The sequence below is a fragment of the Phascolarctos cinereus genome, unplaced genomic scaffold (assembly GCF_003287225.1).
Source record: "Phascolarctos cinereus isolate Bilbo 61053 unplaced genomic scaffold, phaCin_HiC Scaffold_1;HRSCAF=81, whole genome shotgun sequence".
Taxonomy (NCBI): Eukaryota; Metazoa; Chordata; class Mammalia; order Diprotodontia; family Phascolarctidae; genus Phascolarctos; species Phascolarctos cinereus.
In genome coordinates, this window is record NW_027555514.1 from 142654633 (window position 1) to 142666156 (window position 11524).

At 38.3% G+C, this 11524-nt stretch overlaps 1 long non-coding RNA gene across 1 annotated transcript in view; it reads left to right on the forward strand.

The window, feature by feature from the left end:
- The window catches only part of LOC144457147 (uncharacterized), a 32095-nt gene extending 20786 nt beyond the window's left edge, over positions 1 to 11309 (forward strand). Inside the window, exons 2-3 of the long non-coding RNA XR_013486506.1 lie at positions 10123 to 10292; positions 11172 to 11309. This is a non-coding gene — a long non-coding RNA (uncharacterized LOC144457147). The remainder of the gene's footprint in view (positions 1 to 10122; positions 10293 to 11171) is intronic.
- The last annotated feature ends 215 nt before the right edge of the window (positions 11310 to 11524 follow it).

Genomic DNA, 11524 nt, shown 5'->3' on the forward strand with positions numbered 1-11524 from the left:
AGGAGAAGGTACTAGGCATGGGGGCATTATGAAGAGTTCCAAAGAAGTCCAAAAGTAGTGTAGCTACTGCACAATGGTTAGGAGTACCCTACACAGGGACAGGCAGGAAATGTTTCAGATCCAGCACACAGGGACCTCAATTTGTGCAGGGTACAGGAACAAGTACCTACTAATAGTTCTGATGATCACTACTCAGCTCCAGGTCACAGATCTAGGGCAGGCTGAGGAAGGGACCTGTGCCTAGGCATAGTGCTCCAAGATTAGAAGCCACTGTGGGTAATAGCCTGCGTACTCAACAGGCAGCAGCTGTGTAGCTCAGGTCCTAAGAGTGGAGTAGGGTCTCGACTGCAACCTCCAAACCAGTTTGAAGCCTACAGAAGAATAACTAGGGCAAGATCTGAGGCCAAAGAGAAGTCTGTGGTTCTGCCACTCAGAACCAACAGAGTTTTTCAGCTGGTTGATCATGGTTGAGTCTAGCAGCAGTCTACTGGAATTCCAAATTGGGCAAACCCATAGGCATATTGCTCAGACTCAAAGCCAGGTCAGGAACTTGTATAGTTCAGACTGAGTGGCAGCAATCATATTTTGCTCTGGATCAAACTACTTTTGGAGCACTGAAAGCTTGTAGCTCCCCATCCTGAGATGTCTCTGAGAGCCTAGAATAACAAATACTTAATAGCCTAAGAAAGAATCGACAGGATTTGGACATTTCTTTCAGAGGTGCACAACCTAACACTAATCTGGTTAGAAAGTAGGTTGGAAGAATGAGCACACGCACAAAAAGAACCCCACCATAAAATGCATTATGGTGGCAGGGACACTAGAAGAAGAGAATAGATTAGACAAGAGAAACACATGAACAAATAATAATAAGGGACTAAACAAGGATAAACTTTATATTCTAATCTGAAAAGATGATACATGTATCCTCTCTGAACCTTATTATCATCTGGGATCATAGAGGAAGTCTAATTAGACAAGGCATCTGGGAGTGTTTTTGGTATGTCTTGATGATCTTAAAGGAAGAATGGAAAGGGAAAGGAAGAGGAATACACTAGATGGGAGCGGCAAGGAAGAAGGTTAGGGAAAAGTATCTTATATAAGTTGGGTACCCAGTAGAAGTCAAAATAAACAAGGAAGAAGGGGTTGGATTGGAGTGGGTGACACAAACTAGACTCTCATCTGAATTGGTCAAAGAAGGAGAATACCAACACACACACACACACACACACACATACACATATGATTGAGTGCAGAAATATATTTCATTAAACAGAGAAATAGGAGAGAGAGAGGGTAATGGGAAGTGTAGGGAATAAGAGGGATTAGTCCTAAGCAAAACAAATTCTAATTTACAATATACAAAAATATCGATAGCAGATGAATTTGTTGTGGCAAAAAAATTGGAAACTGTGAGGAGATGCCCCCCAACTGAGCAGCAGATGAATAAGTTATGGTATATAAATGTGATACAACACTATTGTGTTGTAAAAGATGAAAGGAATGGTTTCAGAAAAGCCTGGAATACTTGTATGAACTGATGAAGAGTGAAGTGAGCAGAACCAGGAGAACAATTTATACAATGACAACAATGTTGAAAAAATAAACAGCTTTGTAAGACTTAGGAATTCTTACTAGCATCATAACTGACCAATGTTCAGTTATTCACCACTAAAGATGAAATATGTTACCTACCCCTGACCCTGGAAAAATCACTTTTTTCTTACTATGACTTAATTTTCCTTTTACTCCACCCCCAGCATCTTGTATAGTGCCTTGCACATAAAAGTGATTCAATATATTTCTGTCTCCAATCAACAAACATCAACTACATTCCAAAATCCTGATTCCCTGGCTTTTTTCCTACCATATTAGGTATTGTAAATAATCCATTCTATAATGTATAATTACAGCTGAAGTGATGGCTCAGATTAAGTTACAGCAAGACATCAAAATAATTAGGGATCTGAATTATAGAAATTCACATCTGTTTAATTTTCAGCCTGGCTGCACAGTGGATTTTTTTCTTCTTAATGCCCTGTTCTCCATGACAGCACAAAATCATCTCCCTCCATTTGACTTCCCAGTCTCTGAGATCACAAGGGTCACATTTGGGAATCTGTTATAAGGTTTGTGGTAAGACTGTGTCATTCAATGATAGAATCTGATTCTAGCCCCTGAGATTGGCTCTACAATTATACTATAACACTGTTCCTTTGCCTGAGTCTGCCTCTGACTAAAGACCCATAACCCTGATGCTAAGGAGAATTGTACCAAAATCCTACCATGAAGACTAGTGATGAACAAAAAACATATTGTGCTAAGTCTATTTTTTCCCTACCTCCTACAGAGTAAAGCCTCTTTTTCTTTTTCTAATAATGTAGCTGTGACAAATATATAAGGTAGAATTCAGGCAGAGCTCATATTTAGGACTGATAAGGCTGTCTCTATGACTTTAGTTGCCAACTTAGGAAGCTTTTTTTCCTCACAATTTGTGCCATTAATTCATTTTTAAAATGTTTAAGTACCTACTATGTGCAGAGGTGCTATAATGACATAGGTATGACATACAAAATGGTCTTACTCTGCACTTACCTGTGGGCATATTCCAACTCACCAATGACTTATGTTTCACATGTTTCATAGCGTCATAGACTAGTACAGCTGGAAGGAACCTTAGAAATGACCTAGCCCAATACTAATGCCTTCATTTTGTAGATGAGAAAAAAATGAAAGTCCTTTTATAAATTGGTCAGTTAGAGGTCAGGATGAATATTCCTATAAAAAATGCTACAACCCAAGGTTAAGTTCTCAGGCTAGCCCAAAAGAGCTAATTTAACTTATGAAAAGATGAGAATATGTAGAGCGTCTATCATCACAAAGTCTTTTTGAAGCCTCCTTCTCCTTTTTAAAAGCTCCTTTGTTGTTGTTGTAGATGTTCAATTGCACCCAACTCTTTTTAAAATAAATTTATTTATTTTTAGTTTTCAACAATAACTTCCATAAGCTTTTGAGTTTTAAATTTTCTCCCCCTCTCTCCCTACCTCCCTCCCCAAGATGGTGTGCAATCTGATATTGGTTCTACATATACATTCCTATTAAACTTATGTTCACATTAATCATGTTGTAAAGAAGAATTAGAACCAATAGGAGGAAACACAAGAAAGAGGAAACAAAACAGAAGGGAAAAAAAAGAGCAAATAGTATGCTTTGATCTGCATTCAAACTCCATATTCTTTCTTTGGATGTGGATAGCATTTCCATTATGAGACTTTTGGGGATATCCTAGATCTTTGCATTGCTGAGAAGAGCTAAGTCTATCAAAGTTAGTCATCACACAATGTGGCTATTACTGTGTACAATGTTCTCCTGGTTCTGCTCACTTCACTCAGTATCAGTTCATACAAGTCTTTCTAGGTTTTTCTGAAGTCTGCTTGCTCATCATTTCTTATAGCAGAATAGTATTCCATTACATTCATATACCACAACTTGTTCAGCCATTCCCCAATTGATGGGCATCCCCTCAATATCCAATTCTTTGCACCACACACAGAGTTGCTATAAGTATTTTTGTACATGTGGGTCCTTTTCCCATTTTTATGATCTCTTTGGGATACAGCCCTAGAAGTGATATTGCTGTGTCAAAGGGTATACACATTTTTATAACTCTTTGGGCATAGTTCCAATTGCTCTCCAAAATGGTTGAATCATTTCACAACTCCACCAACAATGCATTAGTGTTCCAATTTTCCCTCATCTTCTCCAATATTCATCATTTTCCTGTTTTGTCATGTTAGACAATCTGATAGATGTGATGTGGTACCTCAGAGTTGTTTCTGATTTGCATTCCTCTAATCAATAATGATTTAGAGCATTTTTTCATATGATTATAGATAGCTTTAATTTCCTCATCTGAAAACTGCCTGTTTATATCCTTTGCCCATTTATCAATTAGGGAATGACTCGTATTCTTACAAATTTGACTCAGTTCTCTATATATTTTAGAAATGAGGCCCTTATCAGAGACACTGGTTGTAAAAATTCTTTCCCAGTTTTCTGCTTCACATTCAACTCTTTATTACCCCATGTACCATAGCACATCAGGCCCTTCTATCCTCCACTATCTCTCAAAGTCTCTCCAAGTTCCCATTCATTGTTTCCATGACACCATCTATCCATCTCATCCTCTGTCATCTCTTTTTCCTTTTGCCTTCCATCTTTCCCAACATCAGCATCTTTTCCAATGAGTCCCATCTTCTCATTATGTGGCCAAAGTATTTAAGCTTCAGCTTCAGTATTTGACCTTTCAGTAAATAGCCTAAATTAATTTCTTTAAGTATCAACTTATTTGATCTCCTTGTTGTCCAAAGGACTCTCCAAATTCTTCTCCAGCACCACAACTTAAAAGCATTGATTCTGTGACACTCACTTTTCCTTATAGTCCAACTTTCACAGCTGGAGAAACCAGGACTATACAGACCTTTGTTGGCAAGGTGATGTCTCTGATTTTTAGTATGCTGTCCAAATTTGCCATAGCTTTCCTTCCAAGGAGCAAACCTACCTAGCTCTAGGTACACCCCTTGCACCTTTATTGCTTCTGGCTCTTCCCTCCATATTTTTTCATGAGCCGTTTTCTATCTCTGGAATTGCTTTTCCTCCTCACTTCTGATTCTTGGAACTTCGAGTATATTTCATTGCTCAGTTCAAATTCCACTTCCTTCCAAAAGTCTCTCCTGATTCTTCTAGCTTTTAGTTCCTTGCCCTAAATCACTGTACATTTATTTTACATATGTTTTGTACATATATACAGGGTGTCTCAAAAGTGTTAGGACAATTTTAAGCTGTTAAAACTATTAAAGTTTAAATTGCATTAAGACTTTTGGAATACCCTCTATCTACACACATCACACACACACACATACATACGTACGTGCACATGCCCATGCCAAATACACACATGTCCAGTCCCTATCCCTATCTGTGCTACACACTTATCTGGGAAATGCTAGCTCCTTGAGGGCAGGGACTGTCTCACTTGTTATTAATCTCTACATAAGCCAGAAGTTTGTGTAATGCTTGGCAGAGTTTTTTCTCATCTTTATATCTTTATAACTTAAGGTTGGTTCTACTATTAGTCTACATCACTGGTCCTTTGCTTGTGCTTGCCTCAGACTGAAGGCATGTGGTGACGGCATGGGAAAGGAATAGGGAGGCTTTTAAAAATAATCATTTAAAGCAGACTAGGTGCAAAATATACCTATTATAGATGCAAAATATATGCATTACATATGTAATATGTGCATATGTTATGTACTTATCATATATATATATATATATATATATATATATATATATATAATATATGCAGAACATGAAAGGTGCAGAGATAACAGACCTTGTTATGAGATCATAGATGCAGAACTGGAAGGAACCTTAGAGGTCATCCAACCCAACCCTTTGATGTTATAGATAAGGAAACTGGGCCCAAGGAGGTTAAGTGACTTGTCCAATGTCACAGAAGTACAGAGTATCAGAGGTCATATTAGAACCCAGATCCTCTGATTCCAGACTCAGTCTTCTTTCTACTAGATTATGCTACTTCTAGGAAGATTGTTCATCTGTAAGGCTCCTCCAGGAAACCACATGGTCCCAGGAATAGCATCAGCAGTGTGTGGGAGACAGTTCAAACTGACTCATGAGAGCCAATTGCTAACTTTTTCAGTGTAAGCCATTATACCTTGAAAATCTGCAAACCCTACAAATCAGGACTTAATTTATTGTTTTATTGATTGTCTAGACTCTGGAAATTGATAGAGAAAAATGTTAATAATGTAGATTGGACTTATAAATGTGTCATGCATCCTTTTTTCCTTTTCTTTCTTTCTTTCTTTCTTTCTCTTTTTTTTTTGAGAGCCAATTGTTGAATGCTTTATCAGGATACTCCTGGATAGCAATAAATGGAGGCAGCAATGGATCATCTAGGAGTTCCTGGACCATAGCCAAAGGCTGTAGGAATGTGAGGAGGAAGCAGCAGAACAGTGGTGGTAAAGGGACCAAGGAGTTCCTGGATAATCAGGGGACTTACTAAACCTTATTTCTTAGACCAAGAAGGGTTCCTAGACTGTGAAAGAACTGGAGCAAAGGAAGAACAGGGCCTAAGTCAATAGGTGGAACAGTGAAATTGGGCCTTGTCAGTCACTAAGCTCTGTGAGCTGCTCAGGTCCCAGGTAACTGGTCAACCCTCTAATTATCAGTGAATGATTTCCCTTTTCAGGATGTCCTTCATCCCAGATCAGTGCCATAAGTTTAGAGGACTATAGATTCTGAGGCAAAGAGAGAGCTCACCAGAGGAAGGACAGTTATTTTGACTGTGGTGCTTGACGTGAACCTTTGTGTTTTACATTTGTTGGTCAAGTTTAATAAAGCTTGTCGTATACTGGATGCCTTGTTAGCTTGAACACTTGAATGGGAGTTCGCATATTCTCTGCATGTGGAAACCTACACACAAGTAAAACTTTGACATTCCCACGGGAAGAATATGGATGAGAAATGAAATAAACCAAATTATGATGTTTTAGGGGGAAACCTGTGTGAAACATGAACCAAAAGAGTTTTTTGTTTGTTTTTGGTTTTTTGCTGAAAATCTTCCAAGAACCTAAACTCTGTAAACATGCTTTCCTGTGTTATGGGACATGGACTGCATTTGGGTTGTTTTTTAAGGATTTTTTTTTAGTTATATGTGTGTGTGTGTGTGTGTGTGTGTGTGTGTGTGTGTGTTCCAAGATCTATGCCACAAGCATGAGGAATGTATGAATCATAATAGAGCAGAGGTTACCAAAGTGGGAGATACCACCCTCCTGGGGGGTGCTGGAACAATCCAGGGGGGTGATAGTAGCTCAGGTGCACTTAGGGGTGTTGAATAAAAATAAGGGGGTGGTGGAAGCATAAGAAAAGAAGAGAAGAGAAGAAAATCTTGAAAAACCATTTGTACATGTTTCATCTGTTGTGTAACAGAATTAAAGTCATAGCGATTACATTATTTTCCAAATAAACACACAATTGTTGGGAAGCCCAGAATTCATTGGCAGGAATAGGTGCATGTAATGACTTGTTTACAATACAATACTATACAGTTACATGAAGCAATATTGGGTCATTAAAATTTTAATTTAGAAAAAACCCACAAATTTACAATAAATTATTAAATTTAAGATGTGTCTTTTTAAAAAAATTTTATATATTTTTGAAGTGACACAAATTTTTTTTTAAAAACACATTAAAGGGTTAAAGATTTCCAGGGGGGTGCTGAGTAATTTTTTTTAAAGGGGGCAGTAGGCCAAATCAGTTTGGGAACTTCTGGAATAGACTTTCCAAAATTGTACCATATGAGTTGCCTTTGAGAAGACTCATCCACAGTTTTTAAAATTTTGATTTTCTGTTTGGGGGCCTAGGTTTCTGCACTACCAATAGTAATGTATACACAGTCTCTTGCAACTGCTATGGCAGGTATGAACATAGAGGAGCACTGGATAATTATGGGTTAGGGTGACTGAGCATCAGCCCTGCCTAATTATAGGAGACCTAAGCTCTCACAAAGAAGTTTTGAGGGATGCCTACGAACTGCTGCAAGGACACCAATGAAAAGTTTTTACAAACACATTTGGTGTCTATGTGGGATTCACAGTACTGGCTGTACAGGTAGTATACAGTATGGACCAAAACCTTATATTAGGCACACTTTCAGAAATTTCACAGGAAATGGGTGAAAATTATCATTTTAAAATATTCTGAGTGGTCAAGGACATACATGAACATAGTTTTTTAAAAGTATTACAAACCCTTAACTGTATAAAAGATTCCTCTAAATCACTAATAATAAAAGAAAAAATCAAAACAACTCTAAGATTTTACCGTACATCCAGCAAACTGGCAAAACTGACAAAAGATAGAAATAGTCAATGTTGGAGGATTGTAGAAAGACAACAAATTTATATACTGTTGGTGGAGCTATAAATTAGCACAGCCATTCTAGGAAGCAATCTGGAATTATGTTAAAATAACTAGCATATTCATAACCTTTGACCCAGAGTTCCCTCTGTTAGGCATATACCCTAAGAAAGATAGAAAGAAAAGTCCCATATACACCAAAATTATAGCAGCACCAAAACATATACGAACGTAACAAAATATTACTGTACCACAAAAATCAAAGAAAATGAAGAATGGGACACAGTATATGCTGTTATATTTGATTAGTATGGAGCCTACTTTTGGTTAATGACTTTCTTTTTTATTTGTTATAAGACTGCTCTCTGGGTGGAATTGAAGGAGGGGCTATATTGGGAAATGAAAGTGATATAAAGGGGCAGCTACATGGCGCAGTGGATAGAGCACTGGCTCTAGATTCAGAAGGACCTGAGTTCAAATATGGCCTCAGACACGTAACACTTATTAGCTGTGTGACCCTGGGCAAGTCACTTAACCCCATTGCCTAGCCCAAAAAGAAAAAAAAAAAGAATTCTAAAAGTAAATAAATATTAGGGGTACCTAGATGGCACAGTGGATAGAGTACCAGCCCTGAAGTCAGGAGGACCTGAGTTCAAATCCGGCCTCAGACCAAACATTTGACTAGCTGTGTGACCTGGACAAGTCACTTAACTCCAATTGCCTAAAAAAAAAAATGAAGTTAATGAGAATTTTTAAACCTCTAAAAAAGAAAAAAAATCATCCGTGTAGCTTAACAGTCTAAGTTTCTATCTCGTTTCATTTATTGACATAGCATGTTGATTCTCAAGTTTCATGTAGGGCTCCCAAGTCTGGTCAGTGGTACCTTTCCTTAGGCAGCCTTCCTAGGTCATTAGCCATTTCAGTCAACATTTATTATCCCTCTGTTGCACAAAACTCTAACCTGGCAATAAAGATAATGCCTCACATTTATATAATACTTCACTATTTATAAAGTACTTTCACATACATTGTTTCATTTGATTTTCAGAAGGCTTTAAGGTAGGTGGGGATGCATTATTCACCTTTTGCAAATGAGGAAATTGAGATTCAGTCACTACTTGACTTTCTTAGAGTCACAAAGCTTGTGAATAGTAGAGCTGAGATTTGAACTCAAGTGTCTTTGTTTCCATAAGTGCCCTCTTCACTAACCCAATTCCTTTGATGACATCTCACCTCATACTAGGTGCTGAGACTTTTCTGTCAGAGACATGGAGCTCCCAAAGTCTACATGAAGATAAATGGCATTTTGAGTGTCATTAAGTATAACATAACATGGGTTTCTAATTGGGAATAGGTTTAAATTACTAGGTTCACAGCAGATGTCTTCATCAATCAGAGTTTCTCTCATTGTCTGCTTGGGGGCAAATAAAGAGGATAAGGGTAGTCCATCTTCTCTGTCTAAGCATGGAATGATGTGTGAGATGTCGAATGTATAATTCTAAAGAAGACTCACTTCCCCACTGTGGGAAATAAAGAGAGGTATGATAAAGTTGTCCAATTCAACAGCCCTGTATGGGGTGTAGGGATGAGGAGAGGGTGGATGGGAGGTGGGGAAGGTTACTATGTACAAAACAGACGCTTGACATGTGCTGACAATGAATCACCCACTGGTGTGCACACTCTTTCAAATGATGATGGACGTTAAACTAAAGGAAAACAAGCTCTGTCTTGTCCTTCCACTCACTTGGGCAGGCCCAGAAATGAGAGAATGTCCACCTTAAAGTCCAGGACAAAGATAAACCCATCCCTCCCCCTGTGGCTGTGCTAACAGACTTAGAATGTGCTTTGTGTCCTGCCTCTTTGATCTCTGATGAAATTCTTGCTCCTTTCTTTTCAAAGACGGGTCCAAAGCAGTCTGGAAGAAAATTCCTTCAAATTAAAAGTTGTATTTTGCAACTAGTTGTTCTTTGGATGTGCAAAGCAAACTGTGGTGAAGAAATGCTTTAAAGGTTGAGGAGGGCAAGGTCTGTTCTGTCCCATGGACGAGTGGATAATGAGCCCAAACAGGGATGTTGTTATAAAGTCTTCTTTTCAATCACATTTGACTCTTTGTGATCCTATTTGGGGTTTTCTTGACAAAGATTCTAAGGAGTGGTTTGTCATTTCCTTCTCCAGCTCATTTTGCAGATGAGGAACCCAGCTACTAAGTGTCTGAAGCCAGATCTGAACTCACAAAGAGGAGTCTTCCTGACTCTAGACTCAGTGCTCTATCCACTGCACCACCTAGCTGCCCCCATACAGGAAAAGAATGGACTTTATAGACATGCATTTAACAATTCATCAAGGTGTGTATCCAAGGAATTTTTAAAATCTTTTTTTTAAGAGACCTAGTATGATATAATCAATCAGTCAATAAACATTTATTATGTGCCTACTATGTGCCAGGCACTATGCTAGGCACTGAAGATACCAAAAAAAGGGAAAAGACAAAGTCCCTGCCCTCATGGAGCTTACAATCTAATAAGGGAGACAACATGCAAATAAATATATATGAAGAAATATATATGAAGCAAGCAATATACAGGATAAATAAGAGAAAATTAACAGATGAAAAGCACTAGAATCAAGAGGTATTAGGGAAAGCTTCCTGTGGAAGGGGGGATTTTAGCTGGACCTAAAGGAAGCTAGAGAAGTCAGTAGTCAGAGCAGAGGAGGGAGAATATTCCAAGCATGGGGGAAAACCAGAGAAAGTGCCCCAAGCTGAGAAATGGAAAGTGTTGGTTGTGGAACAGCCAAGAGTCTGGGAAGGAGTGGGGGAGTGGGGATCAGAGTATGTGGTAGGAAGTTAGGTATAAGAAGACTGGAAAAGTAGTAGGGGAATAAGTTTTGAAGGACTTTGAATGCCTAGAGAATAGATAGAGTGGGTAGAGAGCCAGGAAGCCCTGAATTTAAGTTCTGTTTCTAACACATAGTAGTTATGTAAAACACGGGCCAGTCACTTACCTCCTCAAGGCTCTAGGCAGTTCTCTATAGGTATGTTACAAAGAAGGTCCTGACTTGCAATGGTTAATGGAGTTTTTTAAATGAAGAAATAACACATCTAATCCCTATTCTTATTTTTAAATGAACATTTATTAAATAATCATAAAGGATATTTTTAAATTATCAAGCTAAAGGAACTAAACCTATTTTAATAGTTTTTTGATACTTTTTATTTTTTACAGAGCCTACATTTGTTCTTGTATTCCTTTCCCCTTTGCCCTTCCAGAAACCCCTCCCTTGTAACAAAGAATAAATGGAGATAATAATACTTGAAGTACCTACCTCCCAGGGTTGTTGGGGGAGTCAAATGAGATAACGCATTAAAGTACTCTGTGAATCGTAAACTGTTGTAAAAATGTCAGCTGTTATTACTACTTAGCAACCCACTCAGACTCTGGGCTAGGTAGGGATATTGGCTGGCAAGGCTTCCAAGCTTAAGAATACTTGACTTACAAACATTCCTTATACATGAATGACTGACTTACGTAGATCCAAGGATGGGCCTTAGATGTTAGGGATGAGGGTTAGAAGTATC